Source organism: Natrix helvetica (assembly GCF_964273705.1).
Source record: "Natrix helvetica genome assembly, chromosome: 4".
Classification (NCBI taxonomy): Eukaryota; Metazoa; Chordata; class Lepidosauria; order Squamata; family Natricidae; genus Natrix; species Natrix helvetica.
The window spans coordinates 116,637,277-116,655,752 of record NC_138550.1 but is presented as its reverse complement, the minus strand read 5'-3'; positions in this window follow the sequence as shown (position 1 = coordinate 116,655,752).

Here is an 18,476-nt window from a genome sequence, read left to right as displayed (position 1 = left end):
CAGACTGGCTCAATATTTAGATAAGAAAAGTCTGGGTGGAGAACAAGTAAACAGGGAAAGCAAACACTTTGTCACTGATCTATATAAAATAAGTGGACATAGATTGAAAGGAAGGGTCCACCGGAAAACTACCAACAGAAAAGAGGAAGCAAAGGCATTTCCATTAACAGTGAGGAAACACATACTTGCAGGAACTGCAGGAAGATTCATTAAGCAGTAGAATAAAATACCATACTTCGATATTTAAGATTCTGAAGAGAACATAGAATGAGAATTAACAACCTTGGAGGAAAGTTGTGTGAAATGTGTGCATGGCAAGAGATTTAGAAAGTATTAGACAGCCTGTGTCCCATTGGATCATTGTTTTAGAGATATTTCCTTAACTAAACAGAAACCCAATAATCAAAGGCAGGCAAAACTGTAGCAGGAGCATCTTCCAACTTTTGGTTTTACCAGTGGGTTTTCTTATTGAAATCTTGAAACTTTCCCCTACCCAACCCATCCCGTCCCTTTCTAATATGCAGGAAAGGGGCTGCTGCTAGATGGGGGAAGGGTTTGTGAGACTGACTGGGAAACTGTCAGCATGTTAAAAATGAAGATAATTTGATTGCAATAATCTGGTAGCACAATGGCAGCCAGTAGCACTGAAGCAGCCACAATTTTCATTCCCTTGGGAGTCATGATCCCCAGATTTTGGAAACTAAGTTAGCCCATTTGAAGTACCTTTATTCAAAAGTTACCACACTATCTTGCCCAATTAAAGGTCATCTCTCTGTAAAGTAGAGGCTTGCCATTCACTTTTATACATGAATTAAACTGAGTGGCAAATTGACTGGAAACGACAACAGAAGGACAACTAAGCATGGGTTAAAATATATGAAACATGGATATACATAGAACTTTTAAGATGATGAAATAAAGTGAGATGTTTCCGTTTGTTATTCTATACAATAGATTAAGGGAATTGAAATGAATATTGAACAGCGAGGTTTGCTACTCATAGACAACTAAAGATAATCTAATCCAAGACATGGAAAAATTGGAGAGGGAACACGAAATACACTTATAATGGGAAACTATGGAGACTTAAAGGCAGAGTCACAAATTGGGGGAGCATTTCAGAAGCTGAAACACACCAAGCAAATGAGATGAAGAGTGGGAAGAAAAGGAGAGAGGAAGGGAAGGAGAGAGGGTAGGAGGGGAAAAGAGGAGGAAAGAAATGAGTGTAAAGGGGAGAGAGGAAGGGGAACTAGAGAAGGGAAGGAGGACAGAGAAGAAAGGAGGTAGGGAGGAGGATGAAAGAGGGAGAAGAAAGTGAACGCACAAATATAGTGTATGGAGAGCAGAAGAGCCAATAACGGGTTTTTTTTTTCTTATGGGGAGTTGATGGTAAGATGAATTGATGTAAACATTTAATAATACAATACAATGTTGGTTGTGTACTAGTATACATGTGATTATGTTATGAAAATGAAAAATAAAATTTACCAAAAAAAAGGTCATCTCTCAGAAACGTGGATGAAAATGAGAATGACTTAAGATTTATAGAAGAGGTTCAGAAAAAGATTAACAAAGTTGGTGCCACACACAAAGAAAAATTAGAAGGAGAAATTGAAGAAATTAAGTATGTTTAACCCTCGTAAAGTATTAAGTGCTAGATATGACAGTACATATCAAGTACCTGACAGTTGTTATTCACAAAAAAGACATAAGCTATTGTCTGTTCTACTAAATGCAAGATATGAAATAATGTTTAAATTATCATATAGAAAGATAATTTTAAGTTGAATAGGATAAGATTTCTATAACATGAGTTCTAAGGAACTAGAGAGCTTTTCATATGAAGGTACATTTAATCACATACAGTGTAGACATTCACAACAAGGTGAATGTTGCGTTTTGCATTGCCAGATATTGCAGTTCATATTTTCCAAATGACACAAAAAAGCATTTCATAGGCTGAACACCAAAACAAATAAGTTCTCTATGTTCATGTAACCAGATTATAACCCATAGATTTCAATCTAAAATACTATTTAGTGGTCCAAAGATTTTAGTGATCACCCAGAATACTACTTTTATAATATATAATTTTATTTTAAAAATTAGCTACAAATGGAAAATATGGAAAAAGAAATTTCCATTGCAAGTTCCTGCTTCAAATTCAAGGGTGCATTTATGAATGAATGAAAATTTATATTGCTGCCTAATTTATTCTCAGTGACTGGGCAGCTTACAAAGATAAAAATCGCAAAAAAAAAAACCATTAAAGGCAATAACTTCTCACCCACCTAAAGACAATAATCCGTCAAATAAACCATTTGATGGGCCCCATTCCATTCTGGGTTCCCCAGGTTTGTTGGCAAAACTAGGGCCTTGTGAAAGTGTGTGAAACAGGTTGCCAATCTTATTTTCTGTTGGGATAATGTTTCAAAAGGAAGCAACCATCATAGAGATGTCTTTCTTCTTGGTCCCAATAGATAATATACCTCCTTGGAAGAAGGGATTTGCAGCATTCCTTGCCTCTATGCTCAGATAGGTAGGGTAGATATGATTAGATCTGCAGTTTATGTTCATAAAAACATTTTTAAAATGAATTACTGAATTTAGAATATTTTGATCCCTGTCCAACACTGTGAAGCATGCTTAGGTCCACGCTGAAATGTAACCATTATAAAAATTCAGATGACTTGCTTTTTAGAATATTTATGTGCAATTTGTTGCACATGTTTATTAGCCATTTGTTATACAGTATACTTGATGTAAAAAACAAGGAAATGGAATAGAAAATGGTTGTGAGCAAAGAAAATTGTCATTCATGCAGGGACCAGCCACTGAGAATTCCCACTCCATATGAGTGACATGGGGATCCAATGATCTTTCTTCTCTAAGGACTGCCTTCATACTCTGGAACATATCTTGAGGTGTGAAATATCCTAAACCTCATAGCCTTCAGGAAGGTACTCGAGATAAGTCATTCCACTGAATCTTTGGTGTTAGCAATCTAAGAGCTGCCATGCACTTACTAGCTAGGAAAGGTGCTTAATTAATTTGTGAGGGAGTTGTAAGTTATGAATGTTGGTTAATTAAGGACAGCCTTGAGTCTAAGCAACATAATATTTTGTAGAAATAAATAAAATGAGCATAAGTGACAAACCTGTCTCTCTTAGCTTCGTTTCCTTGAGCAACAAAAAGTATAATACTAGAACAAAGGCAAATGATTGGCTGCTTTACATCCCTGGTTAAGGGAAGTGTCACAATCCCAGTATGACAATGCGTTGCTTCTTGGCTGTCAGAAGAAGCAACTGAGCAATATATATTTTTTTCTCAAAGGTCTATCTGCTTTTTCTCATGCACCTATTCCATAATTTTTATGTATGGAATTGTTACATACCTATTTCCTTAGATTCTTATGACTATAACTTGTTATTGTATCTCATGATTCATGTTGGTTGCTTTTATTTAGTATCGTATTATGATTTTGTTGATTGCTTTAGTAACCTATGACAATCACTGATTGTTGTATTATGATTTAAGCAGATAATTGTATTTTACGGTTATGGTTATCACTTGTTGTTTGTATGTACAGTATATTGAGAGCTTATGCACTAGAGACAAATTCCTTGTGTGTCTCCAATCACACGTGGCCAATAATTCTATTTCTATATCTTTTTTCTAGTGATCATTAATGTCTTATGCAGAGACAAATCTTGATTTGCCACTGTGTACTTATGCCCAGTAGTTCTGGCTAGTAATAACTTCCTGACAAAAGTTTCTTATTGATAAGAAACAGGGATTTTAGATACTCATATCTTCATTGAGATTTCCTTAACATATTCTATGTATACTAATTCCAACAGCTTGTGTTATAGATTCATATATGGGTCTTTCACATCCCAGTAATATATTTTTTCACAGCACCATCTGCAGCAACTGCAATGATGACAGGGTGTTAACTTTATACAAATGTCACTGTTATACATTTGAATTTCAATTTCTGACACAAACATGTAAATGTGTGTGATAACATTGTTGTATGCATTTCATAATTTGTCTCCCTGCCATCCATATCTCTTCAGTGACTGATGCTGCTTCTGCTTCTGCTCATAAACATTTCATTCTCCAAGTCCCAAAAAAGTCCTGCTATTTTAATAGTTCTTATTTCTTCACGCATCTTTCCTTTTGGTTGTTTCAAACAAAGAAATAGGTATACTAACATTGCTCTAGAAAGGACTATGTTGTGATACCTTTTCATCTTGTATTCTAACATACGTGTTTTGGAAAATATGTTGCAAGGATCTATGAAGCAGAATGGCTGTGTTTTCTTAATTGTTGACATCTGGCACAACACGTTTCTGCTAAATCTTATAGGATTGAATTTGTATTTTCTTTCAGTGTTTTATAGATTTGATATATATTTGTTTGCTTAATTATTGCCAAATATCTTCTGGAATATGACTGATTTTTTAAAATATTTGTTATATAGGAATATTTATCTGACTATAAAACTTAGCCACTTTATTTATAAAATAAGTCTTTGTATTTATTTTATAGTAGTCCAAAGATTACTTCTCTGAAGTCTATTCAGGTAGTTCTTGAGATAGACAGGCCATTTAATGACTGTTTGAAGTTTGAATACATCTCAAAAGTGTACTTATGACAGGAATTCAAAATTGTGACCAACAGGAGGTCTCTGAAGTAATGTGACCTAGATGCAGTCCTTTCTGAAACAGCAGCCATTTTTAATCCTGTGAAACCCCCATTTGAGAAGCGGAAATCGCCCAGTTATAGCAGGTGATTTCCAAGGTCCATATGGTCATGTGTGTGTTTCCCCCTGGTCACATGACCAATCCAGATCGGGGTCTTTGCACTCAGTATGCTTTCTTTCCACCTTACTGTTGCCATGTGGAGGACTAGAAAAGTGAATCTCTCATTGCTTCTTTTATTGCCTTGAGGCCTGGAATAGTGTAGCTACTTTTGTAAATACTTTTAAAATTGTCTTTTTTATTATAGTACTATGCTTGTTTATAAGTACTTTATAAAAATAACATTTTTTCATTTACTGTGTTTGTGTCTGCCTTGGAATTGCTTGCAGAAATACTAGCTAGCGTCTACAGAAAACAGATTCAGCACAGTTCCTTTGTATTCTACTGTAATGTGTTTCTTTGCTTATGATTTAAGATTGCTTGCAGAACATTCCTTTGCATTCTACTGAACTGTGGCAGCAGTTCCCACTGGAGGCTCCACACTGGGAAATTCAGCTGCCTAGCCCAATTTTCCAGAGTGAGTTTGCAGGATGGGCCAGAGATGGTATTATCACAGCCAATTGGCCTCGAGACTGGGTTGAAGCTGAAGCCACGCCTCTGGGCTCCTCTCCTCTGACTCTAGTTTCAATCCAGTCTGGCCAAAGAGAGGTTGTAATTCTTGACTCCTGAGCTGATTCAACTTTTTTCTGGACCATCCTCGACTCATCTTGCTTCCTTTCCACAAGGAGACCTTTCCTTCACCTGCCAGTAAATCCCTGCTATTAGCTGCAGTTTTTCCAGCTACTCGAGGGTTAACTCTCAGGGCTTGGAGGCTCCGGTGGCTGGGTCGCTGTCCCGGCGGCCATTTTGCGCGGCAACCACGTGGGGCTTAAAAGGGCAGATCGACACCGGTGGGGGCTAAAGGGCTCTGGTTTCCAGCCCGACAGCCCAGAAGCCTCAAGGAGAGAGCGCCTCGCTGCAGCAGCCTTTAAGGAGGGTGCAGAAGAGCATGTGGGCTGCGCAAAAGCAGCAGAGGCCCCAGGAGCGGCAGAAGAGGCTGGGAAGCAGCGCGGCAGCAGCAGACTCCCTGAGCAGCTGCAGCAAGCCCCTACTGTGTCTTTTAAATTCAGGGCATGCAATGAAGGAGTGAGGAACTCACCATTCGAGCTGCGGAGGTGGGGGTGAGGAGCAAATCGCAGGAAGCACGAGGCGTGGTCATAAGTAGTTGCGTGATGGCGGATAGATCACCTTCCCCCCCATGTCCCCAGGGGAGGGGCCCTCCACCAGGCAGCATCCCACTGCCTCCTCCAGGAGGCTTAAAGCCTCGGCTGACCCTCACCCTTCCTGTGCCAGCCAAAGAGACGAGGCTAGGAGACACAGGGCCTTGGTGAGAACTTCATTCAGGCAGAGAGGTTGAGGGCTCTGCAGGGCAGGATCAGTCCCTCCTCCTCCAGGTCCAGGTCACCCCCTAAGGGGCCCTTCTAGACAGGATTCTCCCCCTAGGTTACCAGATTCCTTGGGGGAGTGCAGTGGGTTTTTTTTGCCCATTCCCCTCCCCTTTCCATGGAGGATCTTGACCAGGCAGAGACTCAGCCTGGGTTCCTATCCCTAGAGACTCAGCTGGAAGGTAGAGATCCATCCAGGCACTTAACCCCAGCCATAGTCAGGTGCCTGGGGCATCCAGCTGGGATTCCTTGGATTTGGAGGATCTACCTGTGGGTCTTCAGAACCTCATTGACAGAGCCATTGCATCTGGCGTGGCTGCAAGCATGCAGCGCCAAGGGTCTCGCTCTGCCTCTCAGGGCGAGACCACGGTCCCCAGTTTTTCATTTTCACAGCCACGGGACCCTTCCCAGCCAGTCCGCCCCCCCCTCCTTGGCTAGTGAAGGGTCTGTCCTGGGGGACAAGGCGCAGCGTGACCCAGATCTCTCTGAGGACGAGGAGGAACTGGAGCCTGAACCTCCAGCCTTCACGGGGTTGTTCCTCCCCAACTTGTTCCGGTCCCTCCTACGTAAGGCACGTGCCACTGCTCAGCTGGCCAAGGAAGGGGAACCAGCAAGGAAGCCCCAGGGCACGGTCTATTCCGAGCCCAAAGCGGTTAAGGAGGAGATTCCTGCTCCTGACCTATTCCTGGAAGTAGTTAAGAGACAGTGGGAGACCCCTGGGGCCTTCTCTACCCTAGGCAGCAATGACAGAAGGTTCTATAACATCGAACCAGATTTCTCCCAAGCATTGCAGATGCCCTCAGTGGATCCGCCGGTGGTGGCCTTGGCTGCCCCAGCATTGCTGGTACCCAAGGATGTGGCAGACAACCTGAAGGCAGAGGACAGGAAGGCGGAGATGATCCTCAGGAAGACCTTCCAGTCGTCGGCTTGGGCCATTAAGGCGGTGGCCTCCGCCTCGTTTTTCAACCGTACAGCCATCCTTTGGATGGAGCAGATCCAGGCAAGCATTCCACCAGAGGACGTCTGCCTACACCAGGACATTAACAAGTTAGTGGCGGTTGCTCAGTTTTCAGCTGATGCTACCTTAAACGCCATGAAGTTTGCTTCCAGGGCTATGGCATCATCTGTCGCGTCCCGTCGCCTCCTGTGGCTCCGTGGCTGGCAGGTGGACAACAAGCAAAGTGGCAACTAATGACAGCTGCCTACACGGGGGGTTCCCTCTTCGGGACTTCCCTTGACCCCATCCTGGTGGAGGATAAGACCAAGAAGAAGGCGCTTCCAACTTCGACCAGGAAGGCAGAACAGAGGCCCATTCCCTATTATCACAGATCAGCACAGCAACCACAGGAACAGGACACCCACCAGAACAGGTACCCCGCGGGCAGGGCAGATAGGCCTTCCAACAGGGGATTCAATAGGGACAGAACCTGCTTCCAGCCTCAGGGTAAACAGCCCTTTTGAGGAGGAGGTGGTTGCCCCTTTCGCCGGGGCAAGTAGGTCGCCCGTGACCCCACCCATTGGCGGCCGCCTAGCTCTGTTTGCAGACGCCTGGGCGGAGATATCCACGGATGCCTGGATCCTCAGCACAGTGACCCATGGTCTCTGCCTGGAATTCCTTTCCCTTCCCCCAAACTGTTTCCGGGCGTTCCCCCCGGCCAAGGCAGGCCATCCAGCATCTTCTCGACATTGCAGCCATAGAGAGAGTCCCTGAGGACCAGGTGGGCAAGGGGTTTTATTCAAACCTGTTCCTAGTGCCAAAATCATCAGGGGGATGGAGAGCCATTTTAGACCTAAAGCTCCTAAACCAATTCCTAGTGTATAGATGTTTTAAGATGGCATCCCTCAAGTCCATCCTGGCAGGGATCCGGGAAGGGGACTACACGGCATCCATCAATCTCACGGAAGCCTACCTGCACATCCCCATCCTCCCTGAGCATAGGCGTTTTCTACGCTTCTCCTTAGGGCTTCACTACCAGTACAGGGCTCTACCGTTTGGGTTGGCTTCGGCCCCCAGGACCTTTACCAAGGTGTTAGTGGTAGCGGCCGCCCATCTGAGGGAGATTCCCATCAGGCTTTTCTGCTACCTGGATGACATCCTTATCCAGGGGGCGTCTCCTGCCTAGACTAGGTCAGACCTTCAGCAGGTCATTGTCACCCTCCAGGGCTTAGGGTTCTCAATTAATTTCGAGAAGAGTACTCTCTCCCCATCCACCTGAATCCTATACCTGGGGGCGGTCATTGATTCCCGGTTGGGTCGAGTGTTTCTTTCCCCAGATCGCAGGTCCAGCTTGTTGAAGTTAGTTAACCAGATCCGGAAGGATCATTGTGTTCCCGTAGCCCTTCTTTCCAGCTTGCTGGGAAAGTTCATCTCATGCATCGAAGTGGTCCCATGGGAGCGACTACATGCCAGGACGCTCCAATGGAGGCTGCTGCCATACCAGAGGGCCGATTCTAGCAACTCGACGCTCAAGGTACCAGCGACGCCGCAGGTGCTGATGTCTCTCAAGTGGTGGATGTCCCCAGCATTGCTCAAGGGCTGCGAATTCAGGGAACAAGAGCATCTCATACTGACAACGGACGCCAGCCTGTTCGGTTGGGGGGCGACCCTAGGCTCCCAGCTGGCACAAGGCCGGTGGTCAAAGAACAACCTTCAGCACAACATAAATTGGCTGGAGCTACAGGCAGTCCACCTCGCTCTACAATGGTTCCAAAGCTCACTAGAAGGTCATCACGTCCTCGTCTTAACAGACAACGTTGCAGCAAAGGCGCACATCAATCGACGGGGGCACATGATCCAGAGCGTTGCACACTGAGGCGATGGCGCTGGGATACTGGGCGGAGATACACCTGCGCTCCATCCGAGCGGAACACATCACCGGCGTCGACAACCACCAGGCGGACTGGCTGAGCCGGGAGACGGTAGACAATGGAGAGTGGAGTCTGTCCAAGGAGCTCTTCCAGAGGATCTGCCAGAGGTTCGGGCGACCGGTGGTGGACCTTTTCACTACTCTGGCCAACACTCAGCTGCCGCTGTTCTTCTCTCGGTTCCCAGCTCGGGGAACGGAGGGGGTCAACGCCCTGCGCTCCAGGTGGCCGGTTGGGTTGCTGTACGCTTTTCCTTCCCTACCTACGGTCATCCAGAAGGTAGTCAGAGAGCAGGCCGAAGTAATCCTAGTGGCCCCCTACTGGCCCAGGAGGGCTTGGTTCGCGGACCTGCTGAGCCTGTTGGCAGGGAGACTGTGGAAGATTCCCCGGGGGGAGGTGAGATTGCTACAGTGGAAGTTGGTCCATCCAGATCCACAGTGGCTCCAACTGGCTGTGTGTGGAGATTGAGCGGGAGCGCTTGAGAGGCGCCCTCCTGTCCCAGAAAGTGATCAGAACCATTGAGGCCTCCCGCAGACAGTCAGCAAACAGGATTTACGATTCCACCTGGGTGACATTTGTTTCCTGGTGCCAGGCCGCCCACGTGACCCCATCCAGGGCCATGGTCCCTCATGTCTTAGAATTCCTCCAGGAGGGTCTGGACAAGGGCCTGTCCCTAGCCACAGTTAGGATACAGTTGGCGGCACTGACCACGGTGCTACCTGGGGAAGGGTCCACTCCCCTACCTCGTTTGCCCTTAATTAAGAGTTTCCTCAAGGGGGCGGACCACCTTCGTCCACCACCAGTCCACAGATTTCCTACGTGGCACCTTCCCATGGTGCTATGGGCCCTTATGGCAGAGCCCTTTGAACCACTTGGGACAGTTAGCCAAAAGCTCCTCACTTGTAAGGTTGTGTTCCTGGTGGCTATCACCTCGGCTAGGCGAGTCTTGGAGCTGGGGGCTCCCTCCTCCAGGGAGGAGCTATGCACGTTCCACAATAACAGGGTAGTGCTACGCCTGGACCCGACTTTCCTGCCCAAGGTAAACTCGGTCTTCCACCGGGCGCAGGAGGTGGTTCTTCCGGACTTCTTCCCAGACCCTACCAGGGAGCGGGAGCATTGTCGGCACAGGTTAGATGTACGAAGTGCCTTACGGATTTATCTAAGGCGGACGGCAGAGTTTCGTAAGTCTGAGGTTCTGTTTGTATCTTTCCAACCCTCGTCGCTAGGGAAGAGGGTTTTCCCGTCCACCATTAGCCGGTGGATCCGTCTGACCATTGCCCTCGCCTACGAGACACAGAACTTGCCGGTTCCGACCGGCATCACGGCCCACTCCACCAGGAGTGCAGTCACCTTGGCGGCCTGGGCCTCCCAGGTCCCTATAGAAGACATCTGCAGGACAGTGACGTGGGCGTCCCTGTCGCCCTTCATCCGGCACTACAGGCTGGATGCCTTTGCATCTTCCGACGCGGCGTTCAGCCGCAGGGTCCTGCAACAGGTCCTGTCGAATCAGTGAGGGCCCACCCTTGGGATGAAACTTGGGTATGTCCCATCTCTGGCCCATCCTGCAAACTCACTCTGGAAAATGACAGTTGGTCTTACCTGAACTGTTATTTTAAGAGGTGTTTGCAGGATGGGCCAGTTCCCACCCTAGGTTAGATAGACTGTTTTGGGGGGTGGAGGTGTCTCCTTTGTGACTTTTTTTCAGGATCTCGGGAGCACATACTGCATTGAAACTGGAGTCAGAGGAGAGGAGCCCAGAGGCGTGGCTTCAGCTTCAACCCAGTCTCGAGGCCAATTGGCTGTGATAATACCATCTCTGGCCTATTCTGCAAACACCTCTTAAAATAACAGTTCAGGTAAGACCAACTGTCATTTAAGTCCAAGCACCTGCCTGGAGGTGCTGTAGTTTGAAGGTGGAGAGCCACCTTGCCTTGCTAGAACATCTGATGGTGAGGCAGCAGTGATTCTGTCCAGATGCTCCATGCCCGTGTGTCAGTTCACTTAACAATTGTGAAGGTTATTTAATGAACCAAAGCAAATAGCAAACCCAATGTTTGTTCACTTAATGATCCAGTTGATTTACTGAACAAGCACAGTAAAAATGTCATAAAATGAGCGATCTATTTTATGACAGTCTTGACTTATGACCTTAATGGGCAGGCTCCATTAGGGTTGTATCTCAAGGATTACCCGTATTTGGTTTGTATATGTACCATACAGGAAACATATTCTTTCTGTATAAAATTATCTTCCACAGTAACTTTGTTTTTCAGATCCTCCCATTGCATTCAACATGTGATCTTGTTAAACCAAAGATAATTCCAGAATTCCCAGCATTCCTAGTCATCAATCTTGCTCTCTGACTTCAGACTTCTAATATTTTCCTTTTTTCCATAACCATACTAGCATGACATAGTCATGTAGTATCAGCATTTCTCTGATAGGTTGTTACTTAGAGATGTATTAACTCTAGAACCTGTTTTGACAAAAACTAAGCTTTATAATTTCATACCTTAACAAAGGTTTTCCCCTCCCTGTTTGACTATAGTTGTGAAGTTAGAGAAGGTCCAGAATTCATCACAAGATCCTACAGATTCTACCATAACAAAGCAGTTTATTTAGCAAATGTTTCTTAGTCTAAGTTTTCCATTCTATATGCATACACTCAGTTCAATTTTAATTTAATATTTAATTTAATTCATTCAATTTAGCTACCATCTGAGTAAAAACTGCTCACAATGTAACAACAATGAAATAAACATAAAAAATAAAACAAGAAAAATAAGTGGAAGAAAAAATAAAGAAGAATATAAAAGTCAAGTCCAGCCAATAACACAAAAATACTGTACATCCCAGATGGAGTTACATGCGCTCCACCGCTAGCCCAGTGCACCACTGGAAAAAGATAGCAGCAAATCCTTTTTCTATGTTCAATTTTGGATCACAAATCCCATCACTGTCAAAACTGGGTCCCATCAATATCACATGAGAAGGCTTGATTCTTAGTTTATCTAAGAAATGTCAAACAATCTTATAATCTCACAAATTAACAAGCAAGCATCAAGTGTTACAGGGAGGGGGGAAATCCCCAGTGCTTTCCCAACCTTAAATGGACAATTATTGCTATTCCTCAATCCTACCTTTTCCAATGCACATACAGTACTTAACAGAAAGACTGTATAGTTTTGATATTTCTGTAATATCTTTCTCAGAACCTTACTCTTGGATACTAGAGAGATCAAAAACTGATCTCTGATAGTTTGCTGTATCACTCTATTGCGCTCTGATTTGTTTTAGTAAAGTTGCTATTTTTTGAGCTAAAAAGTAAATGTTTTAATTCTTTTGGAGAATTAAAACTCAGATGTTTTCCAAATTAAAATCAGCAGGGCCTATAATTAGGATAACAGGACTTGGGATTTTTTTGTAAGTTTTAAACATACTATGAAGTGAGAGATTCCTTAGGAATGTTTCCTTGACCTCAGGTCTTTAAATACAGACAGATTGTTATGAAAGTTCCTGGAATAGAAAGGGTCAGAGACTGTTCATTACTAATTCCATGTTTATCCTTTTTGTACACAAAGATATTAATGTTTGTTCCTTATCCTGTGTGATCTAGTGATATGAAACATTATAATTCCTTTAACATAGTATAGTTAGTAGATTTACTGAAGCATTTTCCCTTGCTCAAAATAGGGTTTTTTTACTTTTACTTTTCTTTAGTCAATGTACTGTATTATCGAAAGTAGATGCCTTAATTGTTAAAGGAATGAGTTTGCAATGTACAAATGCAATTATTTCAGTAATTGTTAAAAAGAATAGATGAGAACTCCAGAATAAATTGTGAATTATGATCTCCCAATTGTCAAGAACCCATTTTTTTCAGGAAAGCTCCCCCCCCCCTGGAATTTACAAAACCTAGATGGCACTTGTTGGGTAACTTTTCTAAAAATTAAATTCTGCAGTCCATGCTATCTTATTATGAGCCACCTTGAAATCCAAAATTTGGGGAAACTTGGCTTTAGAAATGTGTCTTGTGAAGGGCAGATGTATATAAAATTATTTGGGACTTAATCCCTGTTGGCACAGCAATGTATTTTGTTAGATCTTCACAAGTCAAATAGGCTTTCCTTATAAATTTGACCTCTGATCATGATTCTGGCAGTATTGAGATTGGAGGAATACCCAATTGAAGAGGTTTTCTTTTTAATGTGGCCTAGCTATTTCCAGTAAAAATACATTCTTATTTTAGTCTTTTGAAAAGATTAGGTATATTAGAAATTAGTCTATACATTCCTCAATTTTTTCTATTTTTAACACTTATCAGCAAGCTACTGAAGGAAAATGTTGATAAAATACTGCACTGAACTTTTTTTTGCCATGTTTATCTTATAAAAAAATAAAAGCAAATGAATGGGAAAAACTATGCCTTCATTGAAACACATTGCGTTATTTTATAGAATGATATTCTTTACTTCTCCAAGGGATCCAAAAACATTCCCTCAACCCATTTTTGTTCTAATGAACTTTTAAAATGTCCTAAAATCCAAAACTTTATACAAGCATGTAAAACCAATGCTACTGTATTTGTAACTTGACTACTTATATATATCAGTGGAACTCATAGGCAGAAATATGTACAAATTCACAAAACCTAAAAGAGGGGCAATATTTTTCACATAATGAACACTTGTTTGTTTTCTCAATTTCTTTTATATCTAGAGATTCAGCTTTGCTAATTTAAAACAAGAGGCTTGTTGGGATTATAGGAAATGTTGGAGATGGGAGTGCTATGAATGACATCTTGAAATCTTGGAGCAGATCCATTTTAAAACTGTAGTAAGGTAACAGAAATAACCCAGAAAGCATGTACAGAAAAAAATTAATAAACACGCAGGCAGGAGCCATAGCCAGAGAAAACCACACATGTAGCCAGGAAGAGGTTACACTTGGTCACAAAAGAAACATGGGATAATAGGATTAGGAAAAGGGTAACAAAGTTGGGGAAAACCCCGAATCTAGCAATGACCGGTCAGCATAACAAAAACACAAAATCCAATTCTAAGATAACACAAACATCATGACTATTTACATAGAGCAGACACCGTTGTATAAGCGTCGGAACAGGAAAACCCCCTCCTCATGTTATATGATAGGATTAGTCCAAGGACAAGACACCGGACGAGCAAAATCCGAAGACAAGAGAATCAAGATCAGAGCAATCATCCAGAATAAAAAAACTTTTGTAAAATCCGAATTTACACAATAGCCTGAAGCAAGAAAAACTGTATAAAAGGGAAAACCATACTGTATACCGGGTGCTGCAGACCCGGGAACAACGGAGCTGTTTCTCATCCTTCCTGTTTTTCTTTCCTCAATAAAAACTCATAACTTCCAGGCAGCTGTATTCACGAAACTTTCTTTTAGCGTTGGTGGTGACTCCCGGCTGGGAACGGACCGGAAACCTTTGCCTTCCAACAAAACTAATAAAATGAGTAATTGGAAGCTTGTCAGAAGATGTAGTTTCTCTGCCTGTTTTGAGTGAAGATGTGAGTAAGTGTGAAAATAGTGTTGGTATCTATTTGAAGCTAAAAGAGGATACTTTTTGTTAGATACTTATACTAACTACAGTGGTTTCCACCAAGGTTCTCTGTTCCGGTGGGAACAGAGGTTTAATCCTATTGGTCGAAGGGTCTGACAGCTCCCTATAAAAGGGCTGCTGTCAGACTCAACATTCGCTGGATTGTTCTTACTTGTGTTATAATAAAGAGCTGCTGTTACCGTTAAGCCTGTGTGTGCCTATCCATTACCCAATCTAAAATGGGTGACGAAGGTGGGATTGGAAGGCAACTAGGCGAAACGAGAAGCGTAGCAATCCAGCAAGTACATCCAGCCCAGAGCTCAGTGCGGCTTCGAGCAGCCATTTTTGAGCGGCAAACTCAAAACACCCTTAGAACACAAAATGGCCATTCATGCCCCACCGACTCCGTATGACCCAGTCACCGAGCACTGGGACTCGTACATGGTATGATTTGACTGCTTCCTTGAGGCAAACGACCTCATGGGCCTTTCTAAAGAAGAACATGTTCCTCGGGTACTGTGGCCGGGAAGTGTTCGAGACAGCAAAAGATCTCTTTGAGCCGACACCGCTCCAATCAGTCACCTGGTCCGTGCTCCAGCAGACGCTTAGGACTCATTACGCCCCCAAGCCGTCCAAGCACGTTCGCCAGCATGAATTCAACATCAGGAATCAGAAGGAGGGCGAGTCGATTAACAAGTACATTGCTGCACTCCGCAAGGTCGCAGCGTACTGCGAATTCAGAGACTTAGATGATCTGATTCTGGACTGCATAATATGCAGCGTACAGGACATTAATTTACAGAGGAGGTTGTTCGCAAAATCAAACCTCCCTCTGCAGATTGCCTTGGATGAAGCCAGGGCGTCAGAATCAGCTGTCAAATCGACTGAAATTCTGCAGCACCAAAGCGTGCCCTAAGAAGCGCAGAAAAGCACACACATTCATCGCGAGGCCGCAGAGCCTGAGAGTTCTGAAGGAGAAGAAGATGACAGCTGCCGCATGCGCAGTAGCCAGGCCCAGCCCGCGCGCAAATTCAAACAGCGTCTCCCGCCTTGCGCGAGCTGCGGAGGAGACTATGTCAGATCAGCTTGCCATTTCCGCAACGCAACCTGCCAGCACTGCGAGCGAAAGCAGGACATCACAAAGGTGTGCTGGAGCAAATTCCCTGCCACTGCCTGGCAGCCTAGAGGCGCAGCAAGCTGCCAACCAAGGCCCAGCTAAGGGGCCTGGAAGAAGCCACCATGGCGCTCAGAGGGCAACGACAGAGTCACCCACCACACATCAATCGGACAAGTCCTCACCAGGCAGCCAAAAAAGCTGAAGGTCACAGTCCTCATCGAGGACTCTCCATGTGAGATGGAGATCGACACCGGGTCATCGCTGACCATCATCCCATGGTCTACCCTGAAACAGGCTATCCTAGCCTAAAGAAGCAGCATCTTCGCATCCCTGACATCCACCTACGCAATTACCTGGGAAACCGGGTCCCCATCGTGGGCCAAGGCACCTTCCAAGTGAAGTTCAAGCAGTTCAGCGGAAAACTCCCAGTGACAGTAGTCAGCGGCAACCTACAGAGCCTCCTAGGGCTAGATTGGTTCCAAGCCCTGGGCCTAGAGGTGACCAGTATCAACGCCTTGAAAGACGACGGCGCTGAAGCCATCTTTAAAGTGTTCGAGGACGTCTTTGGCACCGGTCTGGGTAAATATGTGGGGAATTCAATTTCCTTTAATTTGGACCCCAACATAGCCCCAATAGGGCTAAAACCCAGGAGAGTACCTTTTGCTCTCCGCCCAAAAATTGACAGGGAAATTGACAAGCTCGTAGGTCAGGGAATCCTAGAGCCGGTCGATCACGCACACTGGGAGACCTGTCAAATCTGGTGGGTCAATCCGCATCTGCGCGGACTATAAATGTACAATTAATAAAGCGCTACAACAAAGCACCTACCCTGTACCCATTGTACAGCACCTCCTTAATTTGTTAGGCCCCGGAAATTTTTTTGCTAAATTGGACATGGAGCAGGCATACCAACAATTGCCTGTAGATGGTGCTACGGTGGAGGCCCAAACTATTGTGACACACGGGTGCATTCAAATGTTACCGCCTGCAATTCGGCGTTAGTATTGCCACTGGACTGTTCCAAAGCATCATGGAATGGCTTTTGCAGGGGATTCCAGCAATCGTCCCCTATTTCAATGACATCTTGGTATCAGCTGCAAACAAGGCACAACTTTTAAAACGAGTACAAACAGTTTTGGCTAGAATTAGAAACAAAGGCCTCCGTCTCAAAAAAGACAAATGCCAAATTAACGTGCCAAGGGTTGAATTCCTAGGGTACCTAATCGACGGCTGTGGGATTCACCCGACCACACAAAAAAAACAAACCAATTCAGGACACCCCTGCACCTCGCAATCAAACCGAGCTGCAGGCATTCCTCGGGCTCCTTAATTTCTACAGCGTCTTTCTTAAACAGAAAGCCACCATTGCTGAGCCCCTACATCGTCTCCTGGCTAAGAAGGTAAAGTGGTCCTGGGGAAAAGCCGAGGCTGCTGCATTTGCCCCATTAAAACGATTCCTGTCGGCGGATTCTTTCCTCGTCCAGTACAGCCAAATGCTGCCGTTGGTGCTGACCTGCGACGCTTCACCATTTGGCATCGGCACCGTCCTCAGCCAGCATATGGCCAATGGAACCGAAGCCCCTATTGCATTTTACTCCAGGACCCTATCCGCCGCAGAGCGGAACTACAATCAGATGGACCATGAGACTTTGGCCGGAGTAAAATGTTCCACGAGTACCTTTATGGATGGGACTTCAAACTGATTACAGACCACAAGCCGTTGTTAGGCTTGCTGGCTGAGGACTGATCTACCCCAGTATCTTTAACACCCCGCATGACCAGATGGACTATTTTCCTGGCTGCCTACTCCTACCGCCTTATCCACTGACCTGGCTCCACTTTGGGACACGCTGACGCTCTCAGCCGCTGTGTGCTGCCTGAACTTCTTACTGACCCCACCCCCAAGACGCCAGTCCTCTTCATTGACTGCCTGGAGACTGGGCCTGTCTTGTCCACTGACGTTGCTCGTCACTCTGTGAAGGACTCCACCATCAAGTAAATTTTGAACTGGGTATGGAGGGGGTGGCCCAAGGGGCCTGTTGGGGCTGATTTTAAAATGTACTTTGCTAAACATGATGAATTATTGGTGGTAAATGGCTGTCTACTGTGGGGGGACCGGGTTGTTATTCCACCCAAACTGCACATTGCAGTATTAGAGGCTTTACACGTAGGGCATCCTGGAATAGTCAGGATGAAGTCTTTGGCTAGGAGTTACATGTGGTGGCCTAACATGGACAGGGAGATTGAAGAATGGTGGCTACCTGCACACCGTGCCAGGAGTCCAGACCAGCTCCCCCAGAGGCGCCCGCTAAGGAGTGGGAGCCACCTTGAGCACTGTGGTCTAGGGTGCACATTGACTTTGCTGGCCCAGTTCATGGCCAAACATTCTTAGTAGTTGTGGATACCTACTCAAAGTGGTTAGAGGTAGTCCTGATGACCTCCACAACGGCAGAAGCGGTCATCAAGGTGCTACGGAGACTTTTCTCCACGCACGGCCTGCCCAACGTCTTGGTCTCTGACAACGGGCCCCAATTCACGGCCATGCAATTTGAGAGCTTCCTAGCAGCTCAGAGAATCATGCATGTCCTGGTCGCGCCATTCTATCTGGCCTCCAATGGTCAGGTGGAGAGAATGGTGAGATCTGCAAAAGAGGCCCTCTCTAGGGGTGGGCCCAGGAGATTGGCAAACACTGGTTGACCATTACTTGCTAATTCAGCATATCACAC